The sequence below is a fragment of the Erinaceus europaeus genome, chromosome 1, assembly GCF_950295315.1.
Source record: "Erinaceus europaeus chromosome 1, mEriEur2.1, whole genome shotgun sequence".
NCBI lineage: Eukaryota > Metazoa > Chordata > Mammalia > Eulipotyphla > Erinaceidae > Erinaceus > Erinaceus europaeus.
The window spans coordinates 145,346,530-145,361,764 of NC_080162.1; the positions used below are offsets into that span (position 1 = coordinate 145,346,530).

The 15,235-nt window shown below is 47.4% G+C and overlaps 1 pseudogene; it reads right to left on the reverse strand.

The window, feature by feature from the left end:
* Window positions 1-12,668: 12,668 nt before the first annotated feature.
* LOC103112384 (alpha/beta hydrolase domain-containing protein 17A-like) lies at window positions 12,669-13,668 on the reverse strand (annotated as a pseudogene).
* Between the last annotated feature and the right edge of the window lie 1,567 nt (window positions 13,669-15,235).

The window sequence follows — 15,235 nt, forward strand, 5'->3', positions numbered from 1 at the left end:
TTGTGCAACATTATATATCCTGTGCAACACAAGGATATACAATTGTTGAACTGGAGAAGCAAAACATAAGCCAACAAGTAGACACTGACAGCAGCAATCAGGTGTAACCATGGGGAAGACAGTGGAGGATATGAGAAAGGAGGAGACCTTTGTGTGATGTTGAGCTAGGGCCTCATGCAGGCATAGCTTTCACCACTCCCATGGAGAATTTTTCATCCAGATAGAGATATAGAGAAAGAAAGAGAGAGAGAGAGACACCACATCATCAAAGCTTTCTCTGGTGCCACAGCACTTGGGTCAAATTCATGGCAAGGCATGAACCCTACCTAGTGACTAGGGTGCTCTCTGGTTGTTAGTATCTACAGCAATAATTAAACCTTTAACAAGCATATTCTAGACCCCTCAGGTGATCATTTATATTTTATGTTAGTGTTCATGATTATGTTCATGAACATAATCATGAACAACCAAGTGGTGTTTTCAACTTCTGCACCAATAAAGGGTTCACTCTTGTTCAAACAGAAAACAAGGAACTTTCTCCACCCTTGCAGACACACACACACACACACACACACACACACACACACACACACACACACACACACACACACACACACACACAGTGTTCAGTAGCTCATTAGCCTTATTGGCAATCATCACGCCATCCTGGTTTTGACACATACCCAGTTGTGATGAGGAGCAGTAAGAACATAGAATTTTTCTCACTCCTCTCCTAAAAATAACTGGGTATTTAAACTTCAAGATAAACTCCAGTGGCACCACAACACACCTCATCTCAAATGAGCAAGACCACTGCAAAGAGCTGACATGTCACAGAGAGCTCACCATAGTTGCAAGAGAATGATGCCCTGACTGGGCTATAGGAGAGTGTGAAACATGAGTCCCTCCTCATTCAGACCTCAGGAAACAGAGAATCTGCCATGATAACACTGAAGCCACAACACTGAAACAGGTGAAAGGTCAAATTGGACTTGAAGCTCTATCTTTGTTTCCAGTGAAAAGCAATAGTCTAACATTGACTTCATTTGTATTTTATTTTATGTTTATATTTTACCAGGACACTGGTCAGCTATGGCTTATGATGGTCTTGGGGAATGAACCTGGTCCTTGGAGCTCCAGGCATGAAAGTCATTATCAGAACAAAGATGTTTTCTCCTGGGCCTTTAAGATCATGTTTTAAACTTGGGTCTATTTTTTGGGGGGAGGGGGTGATATTTATATCCTTGCAAATAGTGGGTTTTATATGCATGTATGATTTATAAGTATAAGGAATCTGAATTTTTGCTAAATTTATAGCTCTCCCAGGAACCACTAAGAATAACTTAAATCAGTATTGAAAAGCTGCAGGGTTTTTTTCCTTTTAAAAGGAATGCCTACAAAACTATTGTTTGAAAAACACCTCTTTAAACTGCCCATTCTTGGGATGTGTTTTTTTTCTCCCTCTCTCCCTTTCCCTCTCCCTCTCTTTCTCCCTCTTCTTCTTCCTCTTCCTCTCTCTCTCTCTCTCTCTCTCTCTCTCTCTCATTTTTAAACCTATGAACTTGGGAAAGTCAGTTTGGTTCTGAGTCTCCATCTGTCAGATAAATCTTGAGTAGGGTTTCTTAGTCTGGGACACCCCTAAGGAGGATTCTATGTTGGGATGTGCCACCAGCTTTAGGCAGGAGGTGAGGCTGGGATGGTGTTTTGTGCCTGCAAGCTTCAGGGCTCCCTGTGAGGAGTATAAACCAGTATCCACTCCATCTATATGTGACCTCGGGCAAGTTACTCATTTATACGTGTTTCTAAAAGGTGACAAAGACTGGACCAAGCACTCAAAGTAAAGTGGGATGATTGCACAGACTAGTGCCAGTGTGCTAATGTGTGATAGCTCATTGCCACCTGCCTTTTGCAAAGCATCACAGACCCTTTGTATAGCACACAGGCACCCTGGAGGCCTGAGGTCTGCCCACACAGACCTTCTTCCTCACTGTCTCCAGCTCTGCATGGACCCAGATCCTAGCCAGAGCACAGGTCTCAGGCATTTTGCATTTGAGGTAAGAGAAAAGCCCATGGACAGGTATTATGTACAGCAGGGCTAGGGAACATCTGGCCTACAAAATCTTTTTGTTTGGCCCTGCTAAGTTGAGCACATGTGGAACTCAAAATCCAATAAATCTCAGAGCTTTGCTCATAGCAACATTAAGTGTCTTTTTGTTTTTTTGAGAAGCATGAATTCTTTATTTAAATAGTTTTATTTATTTTTGAGGTAATCTTGGTTTACAATATTATAAGTGTTTTAGAAGTACAATTTTTTACCTCATCCCTACAAAAGCACTGTGTCTATATTCTGCATATGAGTGAAACCATTCTGTAGTTGTCCTCTATCTCCTAACTTGCTTAACTGAGCACAATTTTCTCCAAGTCCATTCACTTTATCCCAAAGGATACAATATCATTCCTTTTAATTGTTGCATAATACTCTGTTGAGTATATGTCCCATAACTTCTTTCTTTTCCAGCCATGTGTCAAAGGGCATTTTGGTTGTTTCCAGGTTTTTGCTATTGTGAATAAAGCCTCTATAGACAATATAGACTACTGAATATACAAATCAACCTATTTCTAAGACGTTGGAGGACTATAGTGGTTTTCTCTGGGGGTGGGGGTGGGGCTGGGAACACAGACCTTTGGTGATGAGAGTGGTGAAAAAAAAGCACTGTGTCCTTCTATCAAAGTCCATTGTACCGCCTTTCCCAAAACACTTCTCCCCTACTCCCCCTGTAACCTTTTAAAACATTAAGTTTATTATTATTATTATTATTATTATTATTATTATTATTATTACTAGACAGAGAGGAAGAAAGAGACAAAGTAAAGCTTCCTTCAATGTGGTGGGGGATCAGAACAAACCTGGGACTCACATATGGCAAAGCAGTGCACTATACAATGAGCTATTTCATAGGTCCAAGTGCTAATGTTTAAGTTGATAACTATGTATAGCCTGAGAATGATGTTATGTATATCAGCATGGTCCAGGGCAGAAAATAGGTCCTGGAACTCCCCAACTCTATCCTAGAGAATAGAGATCTCAGTGTATAGGGAAACCTTCCCTTCCTGCCCTGCTGTAAGGAGACCCTGCTTTAGGACAACTGGTCACCCACTGAGCTGGCTCATGCCCTCTACACTTGATTCTGTGTTTATGTCTCTGCTATCTCTGGCTCTCTGTGCTATTGCTCCAATCACTCCAGCACACTCGTGCCAATTTACTATTACTACAGGAGCATGATTTAAAAAGAAATAAACCTCCTCAGGGAACTGGGTGGTGATACACCAGTTACACACACTTATCACCATGTGCCAGGACTTGAGTTGAAGCCCCTACTCTCCACCTGCAGGAGGGAATGCTTCACAAATGGTAAAGCAGGTCTATAGGCATCTGTTTCTCTCTCTCCTCTCTAGATCCTCCTCCTTTGAAATTGTCTCCTAAGACAATTTCTCTTTGTCTTATCCAATAAAATAGAAAAAACAATGGCTGTGAGGAGTAGAGGATTTGTAGTGCCAGCATTGTGTCCCAGTAACAACAATGAGAAAGGAAGGAATGAAGCAAAGAAGGAAAGAAGGGAGGAAGGAAAGAAGGGAAGAAGGAAGGAAGGAAGAATGAAAGAAGGAAGGAAGGAAGAAAGAAAGAAAGAAACAAAGTAAGAAAGAAAGAAAGAAAGAAAGAAAGAAAGAAAGAAAGAAAGAAAGAAAGAAAGAAAGAAATACAGCTATTAAGAACAATGAACCCACCTTCTCTGACCCATCTTGGACAGAGCTAGAAGGAATTATGTTAAGTGAGCTAAGTCAGAAAGATAAAGATGAGTATGGGGTGATCCCACTCATCAACAGAAGTTGAGAAAGAAGATCTGAAAGGGAAACTAAAAGCAGGATCTGACTAAATTGAAAGTAGGGCACCAAAATAAAAACCCTGTGGTGAGGGGTAGACATGTGGCTTCCTGGGCTGGTGGGGGGGTGGGATGAGACACAGTCTTTTGGTGGTGGGAATGGTGTTTATGTACACTCCTATTAAAGTGTAGTCATATAAATCACTAGTTAATTAATATGAGAGGGGGAAAATTAATTGCATGTCTCAAAGTTTTTAAAACACAGACTGAATCTTTTTAATATATAGGCTGTGTAATTGATATGCAGACTCTCTCAAAAGCCTAGACCAAGTAGATCAGAAGCAACCTATATACGATACTGGTTACTATACAGCAAACCCTAACAAAAGGACTTTTCAAAGTTAACCCAATAACCAAATAATGTGATGATAACAATAACTATCGATTGTCTTTTTGAACCCTAAGACAGCAGGAACCTCACATCTCCACTATAGAGCCTCTACTTCCCCCAGTCCTGGAACCTTAGGGTAGGGCCCACTTTCCCGCATACCTCTCCCAATCCATATCAAATAATATTGCATCTGCTGATCGCAACCTAATCAATGCAACAATTCCCACCTCAACATGCTTCAGCTCAGACTGTGTCGAGAGACTTCAGATGTGGAATGACAACCCTTCAGCTTCATTAATCGGGTGAGACCTTTCCTTTCATAGCATTCTCTAATTCCATCCCAGGTGGTTCACTTCCTAACAAAGTCCCAAAACCTAGATATAGACCAGGTTCTGTGAGAGAGAGCATATGTTCACACTTATCCATAAACAAGTGCAAAATATATACCTGAAAGCAGAAGTACACTAGAGGTTGCAGTGAGTACCCCCCAACACTTCCTCTCCACTATTCCAAGCTTTGGGTCCATGATTGCTCAACAATTTGTTTGGCTTTGTATGTTAACTCTCTTTTCAGTCATCAGGTTCCAGGTGCCATCAGGATGCCAGTCAGGCTTCCCTGGACTGACGACCCCACCAATGTATCCTGGAGCTCTGCTTCCCCAGAGATACACCCTACTAGGGAAAGAGAGAGGCAGACTGGGAGTATGGACTGACCAGTCAACGCCCATGTTCAGCGGGGAAGCCATTACAGAAGCCAGACCTTCCACCTTCTGCAACCCACAATGACCCTGGGTCCATGCTCCCAGAGGGCTAGAGAATGGGAAAGCTATCAGGGGAGGGGATGGGATATGGAGACTGGGTGGCAGGAATTGCATGGAGTTGTACCCCTCCTATCTTATGGTTTTGTTAATGTCTCCTTTCTTAATTAAAAAACAAATTAAAAAAATTAAAAAAAGAATGAATGAATGAATGAAGTGGAGAGAAATAAAGAAGCTTTCTCAGGAACTTCTAAACACCTTCACACGACATTCAGTGTTTCCTATCACCCTCCCTTTAACATGTACTCTCTCCTTCGACCAAGGTCACTTTCCCATGTTCCTCAGTGAGACTCAGGTCCCAGTACCCACCATTATGTTTCTGCCCAGGCTGTGTTTTCTTCTGTGTCACTACCACTCAATCCCAAGAGGTTTTCCTGGGGTGTTTGTGGACCTTTCCCTGCTAGGTTCCATACATATCTCACCTGCATCTCTGGCCCTCAGGCTTCACCTGGTACCTTACCATTTTAAACCTAGACTACATGTTTACACTTGGGGGCCAGGCTGAACCCTTTCTGGCCTGAGGTTGTAGTGAGTTCTCTGCCAGTAATCAGAGTAAAGAAAATAATCAAGCCCTATATGAGCAGAGTCTGTTCTTTTCTGGGCATGTCCAGGTTTTGACCCTGGAGTCAAAAGACAAGTTCCTGGGGCTGGTGAGGTAGTTCACTGGGTAGGGCACCACCATACCAAAAGAACAGAGGAAGCTCTGGTGCTCTCTCCCTCTCTTTGTCTCTCTATCTGAAAGAAAAAGAGACCTAGAAGCAGTGAAATCACATTGGCACAAATCTCTCTCTCTTTCTGCTGGATGAAAGTCTTTATGTCTGAACTCCCTTACAATGCCCATCTGATATCAGTGCCCTCTTCAGACTTCAATTTATGGAAGGTGAAAATAAATAAGTCTTACTCATTTACTCTGTTACCTGGACATATATATATATATATATATATATATATATATATATTAACATCCTCTGCCTTGAAGGTTACTTCAAGTTAAAATGACCGGGGGCTGGGGAGATAGCTCAGAGGTACGGTACATAATTTATATGAGTAAGGTTCTATCCTCAGCTCTGCATATGCCCAAACCAAACTGTGGTCAGTTCTCTTTATCTCATCAAAACAATAAATACCTCAATCTTGAAAATGACCAACCTATTAAATAATCAGGCAAATGCATAATCCTTATGTGGCTGATTCACTAATCTGGGGAGATGGGCACCACAGGCTGCATGCCTTAGCCCACATGCTAACTCTACATAGAAGAGGACTCCACAGAGAACATGCTGAGGCCACAAGAAGAACCCTTCTGCCACAGAGGAGACAAATATAGCCCTCCATTTTCTGTTCCTGCTACTGCTGTGTGCTTAGGCTGCTCTGGATGAAGAAATCTGTTCCAGAGAGTTACGGTCCCCAACATAGGAGACTTTGGGGCTAAAGGAAAGAAGTGTCTTCTGACTGGACCTCCCAAGTCCTCTTCCTGTGGGTGGCTGAGACTCAAGGCCATTACTCACTGGGGAGTTATTATTGTTGTATTTTTGGCTAAGTTTTTTGTTGTTGTTCTTGTTTGGTTGTTTTTTTTTTTTTTTTGCCAGAGAGAGAAAGGCAAGGAGAGTGAAAGTGACCACAGAACTGTGGGGTATCCAGGCTAACTTTTTAAGATAGAAAGAAAGAGAGAAGGGAGGGGAAAAGAACAGTCTTGAAGCTTTCTCCAATGTGCTGGGGACTGGGCTTGAACCTGGGTTCAAGGTGAACTATTTCATCATACTAGCAACTGTTATTATTATTGTTTACTTATTACCAGGATTATTGCTGGGGCTTGAGGCTACATGATTCCATCATACCTGGTGTTCATTTTTTAAAATTTCTTTTCCTTTAGGTAAAAGTGAGTGACAGAGAGAAAGAAAGAGATATAGTGAGAGCAAGAGAGACACCATTGTACCACTCCACTGCTCCTGTGGCTTTCCTCATGCAGGGGCTCCTGAGCCCAGGCCTCAAACCCAGGTCTTCAGCATAAAGTAACATGTCCTCTCTACCAGGTGAACAACCTGTTGGCCTCCTAGCAGTTATTTTTTCAGATGTGCCTTTTGGAGGGGTAAATTGGGCATCATCCAGTAAGGAGTATGGAAATCCCAACAGGTGCAGAAAACTCCACTCCCCCCTGTACTCCTGTTGTTACTGTGAGGAGGAGTGTGCAGGAGTGTTGCATCTCCCTCTCGAGGGTCCCTCTGGCACAGGCTCTGCCACCCGTCCAAGGCCCGACCCTCACCTGGCAGGCCCAGGAGCGTGAAGTAGCCCCGGCACTCGGTGAAGCCCGAGCTCTCACGGACACAGGAACGCCACAGGCCCTGGTAGTTGAAGACAGCAGTCACTGGGTTGTTGTACAGGTCCTGCGTGCTCCACTGGTCCATGCAGGTGGCAGCGATGACACCGGCCAGCCCGAGCAGGGAGATGACAAAGCCCAGGCCCTGGCAGGCAGTCACAGCCATAGTGGGGGGTGGGGTGGCGCAGCGGGGCGCAACAGTGACAGCCTAGTTCTGAGTGTACTGGGCACAGGAATGGTGTTTTCTCCTTCTGGGAGGCAAGTGCACATGACATCAATGGGGATGGAGGCGGAGGGAACCCAGCAGTGCCACCTGGGCCAGCCCACTCTGTTATCTCGCCAAGGGAGATAATTTCCCAAACCTGGTACCAAGAGCCATTTGTTTCCCATATGTACATGCTGCTCACTGTTTGCCTTGGGAGGGAGGCCTTCTTCTGATTAGCAGGGCTACCAGGGGGAGTGGGCGAGGTGACTCCACAGGGCAGGCCTTCTAGTCTGGCTACATGGGGCCAAGCAAAGGGAGCCTGTACACAGAAGGGCTCCGTCCTTCTTCCTGTGGGCTCTGCTATAGCCCCAAAACTTAGCTAAGAGGAGTCGGGAGACAGCTCACCCAGTAAAGCAAAAACTTTACCACATACCAGGACCAGAGCTCAAGCCCCTGAAACTCCACCTGGGAGCACCATGCAAAGGGGAAGCTTCAGGAGTGGTGGTGCTGTGGTGTCTCTCCTTTACTCTCTGTCTTTCTCTCTCTCAGTCTCTTGCCTTCTAGCTGAAAAAGAGAAGTCCACTAGGTGTGATTGGGTCATACAGGTGAGAAACCTCACTGAAGAAGACACTTTGGTGAGACTGATTAGAAGGCAGAAAAAGTACAATCCATTCTTGTTAATTGAGGCAGTTATGTTCTGGAAAGTCACAAGGAATACTAAATTAGAAAATACTGCACTAAGCAGAACTTGGACTGGAGTCGTTGTATTGCACAAAAGTAAAAGACTCTGGGGTGAGGGGGTGGGAAGGCTTCAGGTCCTGGAACATGATGGCAGAGGAGGACCTAGTGGAAGTTGAATTTTTATGTGGAAAACTGGGAAATGTTTTACGCATGTACAAGCTATTGCATTTTACTGTCAACTGTAAGCCATTAATCCCCCCCATAAAGTAATTTTTAAAAAGAGAAAATACTGAATCCCCTTGTGACCATGAACAAGGAACCCAGTTCAAGTCCCCAGCACCAATATACTGGGGGAAGCTTCATGAGCAGTGGAACAGTGGAGCAGTGCTGTGGGTGTCCTTCCTTCTCTTCGTCTCTTCCTTTCTCTCTCTGTCTCTCTACCTCTCTCTCTCTCTAAAAAAAACAACAACAACAACAAACTATCAGGAACAGTGGAGTCATGCAGGCACCAAGCCCCAGTGATAACCGTGGAGGAAAAAAAGAAATCATAATGCATACAGAGTGCTGTGTTGATATAAAGCACTATGAACAGAAAAAAAAAAAAAAACAGGATGAGGGCAAATTGTAAGACTATAACCAGAAGTGTCAGTGACTGACAAATCACTCGCCTTTGTGTTGCTTTTCATTGATCACAGACATAATCCCAACCTCCTTACACAAAGTATCTCTAGCTACAGTGTATTAAAATGTTGGGGGGTTCATGTATCACTTACTGTTTTGAGCCAGGATTCCAGTCTTAACATTTTGTTGAATTTTGACTCCTAGAATTCATTTTTTAGGGAGCCTGGTGGTGGCATACTTGATTGACTGAATATCTTACCATGTACAAGGACCCCAGTTCAGACCCCTGCCCCCCCCCGTCCTCAATCGCAGGGGGGAGGCTTCACAAATAGTGAAGCAGGTCTGCTGGTATGTCTCTCTCTTCCTCTTTGTCTTCCCCTTTTTTTCTCTATTGTTCTTTTTCTCTATCTCGAATAAATTTTAAAAGGAAACAATTTTGATAGAACTTTCACATTATAGGGCAGGGGTAGATAGCATAATGGTTATGCAAAGAGACTCTCATGCCTGAGGTGCCAAAGTCCCAGGTTCAATCCCCTGCAATACAATAAGCCAGAGCTGTGCAGTGCTCTGGTGTTGCTGTGTCTTTCTCTCTCTGCATTTCTCTCAAAAATAAAATAAATAAAACACTTAAAAAAAAAGAACTTTCACAGTATAAAAAGTATTTCCAGTTAGTGAGAGATTTCATTTAGTTTCAATTTTTATTACTGGTTTAGTAAGGGTTTATAAGATCATAAAATTACAGAAGGATATTGTCTGGGGAGATGGTGTCATAGCTGGAAAAAGAACTAGAAAGCTGATCAGAGAAGAGAGTAGCTCCCAAATATGGGGATCTGGGCCCACCTGCATATTAGATGTCAGGTGCAGGCAAAAACTAATAAAATCATGGGTCCCTTGCGAAATACCTAAAATAGACCTACTAGCTTTTTCCAAAATGGAGACCCCAAATGTTCATCTGCAATATTCCTGCCTTTAGGTTCATGATTAGTCAACAATTTGTTCTGCTTTATATCTTTATATCTTAACTCCTTTTCAGCCACCAGGTTCCAGATGCTACCATGATGCCAACCGGACTTCCCTGGGCAAATGACCCACCAATGTGTTCTGGAGCTCCGCCTCCCGAGAGGCCTGCCCCACTAGGGAAAGAGAGACACAGGCTGGGAGTATGGATTGACCTGTCAATGCCCATGTTCAGCGGGGAAGCAATTACAGAAGCCAGACCTTCCACCTTCTGCATCCCACAATGATCCTCGGTCCATACTCCCAGAGGGATAAAGAATAGGGAAGCTATCAAGGGAGGGGGTTGGATATGGAGTTCTGGTAGTACGAATTGTGTGTAAATGTACCCCTCTTATCCTATAGTCTTGTCAATATTTCCATTTTATAAATAAAGATATTTTAAAAATCACAGAAGGATAGTTCTACACTCTACTCCCCACCAAAATTCCATAACCACCTCCCCCCAGGAAAACCACCCGTTACCATAGTTCTCACAAAGTCTTTGAGATAATTTGGTCCTTTTTTTTTTTTTTAAGTTCATTTGTTTCAGTTGTCCATATTCCACATATGAGTGAAACCATCCAGAGATCTTAAAAGACAGATAAGTCAACTTCTCTTATTTGTCAGGATAAGGGAGTATGTGATCTATCCCCGGTTATGATAGTTTGTTGTTGTTGTTTTGTTTTTCTAAATCTCTTTGGTAGTGGTGGTGATTTATAAGACAGCTGTTGTAACACAGGTACAGTTTCTTTCTTTTTTTTTTTTTTCCCTTAAATTCAGTATTTATTTTCCTCCCTTTTGTTCCTGCTGCAGGGGCTACACCAGGCCCAAGGCTGCACGACCCCATTGTTCCACGTGGACTGTCTCAGACAGAGGGAGAGATGTCCTGGCAGCCTCTACCGTCTGGGAAGCTTCCCCTGAGCACAGCACAGGACCCTGTGCGGTTGGGGACTCAGACCCGGAGCCTCTCACGTGGCACGCTGCATGCTCTGCTGGCCGAGCCTCCTCCCAGTCCCCATTATATTTGTTTGGAAGGAGAGGAGACGCAAGTCAGCAGTACACTGGTCAGCCCAGGCAAGAAGTGCTTCTGGGGGTTGAACCGGTGGCCTCCAGGGCTTGGGACTGAGGGTCTGGAGGCCTTGCTGCTGCTGGGTCTTGACCCAAAAAAACTAGACGGGGAACTAAAAGGTAAAAATCATCTCCTGGCCGGGGAGGCAGCCAAAGGACCCAGTTGCTCATGACACGGTTGAAAATTCAAGGTGGAGACAGCAGTGGTTCTGCACAGACTTCCCGGCCTGAGGTCCCAAGGTCACAGGTTCGACCCCCCCCAGCACCACCATCAGCCAGAGCTCAGCAGCGCTCCGTATTAGTAAGGAATCATGGCAAACGCTAGAAGAAGAAGAAGTAAGGAATCATGAAATATGGAAGCCAGGATGGGCGAGGGCTGCAGAAGCAGGGGATGCTCGGAGACCAGTGTCCCGGTGGGCTGGGCTGGGCTGCAACCGCCACTCTGCAGCCACTTTATTCTCTGCACTTGGAGCAGAGGCCTCCAAGGAGCTCCCCAAGTGCTGCTGTGGAGCTCCCATTAGGTGCCAGGACCCAGCCCGGCTGGATACAGCAGGGCATGCGCCCCACACGCTGAGCTGTCTTGAGCAGAGAGCTGCCCCTGCCTGCCCACGCCACGGGCTTGTGCTGTTGTCCTCCTGGTCACTCATCCCTGGACCCCAGGACTAGGAGGGGAGGAGGAGACAGCGACGCTGGGGGCCAAGGACACCCCATAGAGGGGCCCCAACGGCACCAAGGGGAGGCCCCGGTAGAGTGACCCCCCCACGTGTCCTGTCCCCAGGATGGAGTGACCCCAGACCCCCAGGTATCCTGTCCCCGGGGTAAAGTGAGTGACCCCCCAGACCCCCTAAGTGGTCTGTCCCCAGGATGCAGTGACCCCAGACCCCCCAGGTAGCCTGTTCCCGGGCAGTGGAGTGACCCCCAGACCCCCCAGGTGTCCTGTCCCCCGGGATGAAGTAACCCCCAGACCCCCCAGGTGTCCTGTCCCCAGGGATCGAGTGACACCCAGACCCCCCCCAGGTGTCCTGTCCCCGGGATGGAGTGACCCCCCTGGGTGGCCTGTTCCCCAATGGAGTGACCCCCACCCCCAGGTGTCCTGTCCCAGGGATAGTGACCCCCAGGTGTCCTGTCCCCCGGATGGTGTGACCCCCTAGATGTCCTGTCCCTGGGATAGTGACCCCCAGGCCTCCCCAGGTGTCCTGTCCTCGGGATAGTGACGCCCTAGATGTCTTGTCCCCGGGATAGTGACCCCCAGGCCCTCCCCAGGTGTCCTGTCCCTGGAATAGTGACCCACCCAGACCTCCCTAGGTGTCCTGCCCCTGGGATGGAGTGACCCCCAAGTGTCCTGGCCCTGGAAGCGGAGTCCCCCCAACCCCGAAGCCAGGGCCCTGGGACTGCGCTGCCCAGCACGTGGGCACCAGGTGCTGTCCCCGCTGGTCTCAGCCCCGCTCACTTCCGCTTCTGGCCCCTCCTGGAAGGCGCAGCTTAGGCGGCAGGGGCGGCGCAAAAAGCCTTATCTAGCCAGGGTTGGCGGGCGCGGACCTGGGGGAGCGGGCAACTCAGAGCGGGGCGCAGGTTGGACGAGGGCACCTGGGAAGGAAGCCCCGAGGAGGAAGCTGCGGAGGGCACCTGAAATCGAAACTCTTTAATCTCGCAGGTCATGGCCCCAGGCTGCCGGGCGGGCAGAGGCGCTGCTAGCGCTGGGCCAGCAGGTCCTGCGAGAGGAAACAGCGCAGGCGCTCCAGGTACTGGCTGTACAGCTTCATGTCGTTGTGGCCGGCTTTCTTCACCCACAGCGGCTCCACCGCCTTCGGGCAGCACTCGTACAGCGCCAGGCCGTGGATCAGCAAAACCAGCGATGAGATGCGGGACACCTTCTAGATGTTGGGGGAGGCGTCGAGGCAGTAGGTCTTCGTGGTGTCGGGGAAGGCTACCCGAATGCCCGACGTGAGTGGCGAGTGCAGCACCACCGCAGCTCACTCAGTTCGGGCCGCCAAGCCCTCGGTGGGCACCGTGCGGATGCTCTGGCCATATAGCACCACGCTGTCGGGGCTGATCCCGTACCTCGTGCGCAGCACCTGCCAGACGGCAGCGTCAATGTCTGCCTACAGGTTCTTCTCAGAGGGCCGGCCCGATAGCCCGGACGAGTAGTCATAGGAGAGGATGTTGCAGCCACAGTGGGAGCCCAGGCCCACGTAGAAGCGGCTCATCTGGCCCAGGTCCACTGCGTAGCCGTGTGAGAAGAGCAGTGTGCACCTGGCTCCGGTGGGCAGCGCACGTACATGCAGGCCACGAGGTTGCCGCGGCTGCTCTTGGTCACGAAGACCTCGATGTTGTCCAGCTTGCGCTGGCCATACTGGAAGTCAGCGCGCTCACCCAGCTGCAGCTTTTAGTGGCCGGGGGCACCCCCCGAGGCCTGCAGGCTCCCCAACGACGCGCCCCGGTTCCAGGCACGGGCTCCGGCTTGGGCAGCAGCGCGTAGGTGGGCTCAGGAGGCAGGAAGGCCAGCTTGGCGGCCATGCAGCCGGGGCAGGGCGGGCAGCAGAAGAGGCAGCACACCTTGCTCACCGACAGCCCGTTCATGGTGAGGCCAGGGCGGGACGGCCAGCGGGTGCTCCCAGATGCGGTGGCCACCGCCACAGAAGACCAGTCCCGTCAGGGGGCCGCGGCTCAGTTCCATCGCAGGTCCGAGCTGAGCCCCAGGGAGCCTGGCGACCTCAAGTGTCCACGTGGGGCACAGGACCGTGCTCCCCGCCATTGAGGACTCTCTCCATGACTCCTGGCTGCCTCCTGCCGGTGCTCTGTCGCTCCTGGGCACCCAGACCCAGCCTCCTCCGCCCAGGTACAGTTTCTTATCTCGTCTTGACCTTACTTGTAGGTAAAACTTAAGAATCTGCTCTTTTCTTTTTTTACCACCTTATTTTTCTCATTAAAAAAATTACTCTATACCGACAAAATTATTTGCTGGGGTTCAGTGCCTGCAAGACTCCACTGTCCCAGAAGTCCCTTTTCCCCTTTTTATGCTTTTGGTAGAGGGTAGAAGACAGGGAGAGTAGGGAGACGAAGACAGAAGGGAAGGCACTGTGCTGGGCTAGTGTGAGGTTGTTTCTTCCTGGGCTCGTGCTCTCTGGGTTGGAGAGAACTCCACCGGAGCCAAGCTGGGCTACTGCTTACTCAGCGACAGGGGGAGAGACCAGGAACTTGTGGCAGAGCAAACACAATGCAATGCCTTTACTGATCAGAGACAATATATATATATATATATATATATATATATATATATATATATATATATATAATCTTTAACCGGAAGTGGCAAGTGGGAAAAGGAAATGGCTAGGAGAGGGGGTGGAGAAAAGAGCAGGAAGGTAGAAAGCTTCCATAGCAGCTGTTGTGAAGGTTCTAACCAGTGGGATTAACCAATACCCTGCAGGTAGGACAGGTCTGGGGCAAAACAATGATAATGTAAATAAACCACTGCATCAGAGCAGGGGGGCTGCCTGACAGCACTGCAGCACTGCCTCACTGTTCTAGGATCTTCGCCCCTGCAGGCTTCCATGTGGTGGCTGGGGGATCAAACCCAGGTCATTGTTATGGTAACAAATACAATCTACTGGGTGAATCACTTGCTGGCCTCTAATTTTTACATTTTTTTAAAGTATGCAGAATATCTTTGAACTTTAATGAAAAAGAGGACCCCCTTCCTCTGTATTAAGTCAGGAAGGTTTAAAAGTCATGCAGATAGAAAGACAGTGTTTGTGCATGCACAATCTCAATATGTAGTCACAATGGAGTTCTGCACTCTTCCCAGACAAAATTGGTTAAAGACATGAAAGAAGTAACTAGAATCATAAATGAAGAAAGACACCATAAAAATATATGGGAAGACTTAGGGGCTGAGCAGTATTTCACCCAGTAGAGTGCACAAGTTCCTATACATGAAGACATGAAGACCTGGGCACAATTTTAGTCCCTGTCATCTCTTGCTCTTGTGTTACTTCATAGGATGCTTCACTATATAGGGTAAAACGTTTTAGGACTAGGGAGACAGCTTAATCATTACATGAAATACTTTCAAGCCTGAGCAAATGGCCCAGGTTTCATTCCCAATACCACCAGAGCAATGCTCAGGTTTTTTTTTTCTCTTTATAACTCTTTTGTTAAAAAATAAACAAAACAGGAAGTTGGGTGGTAGCGCAGCAGGTTAAGCGTAGGTGGTATGAAGGATAAGGACTGGCATAAAGATCCTGCTTCAAGCCCC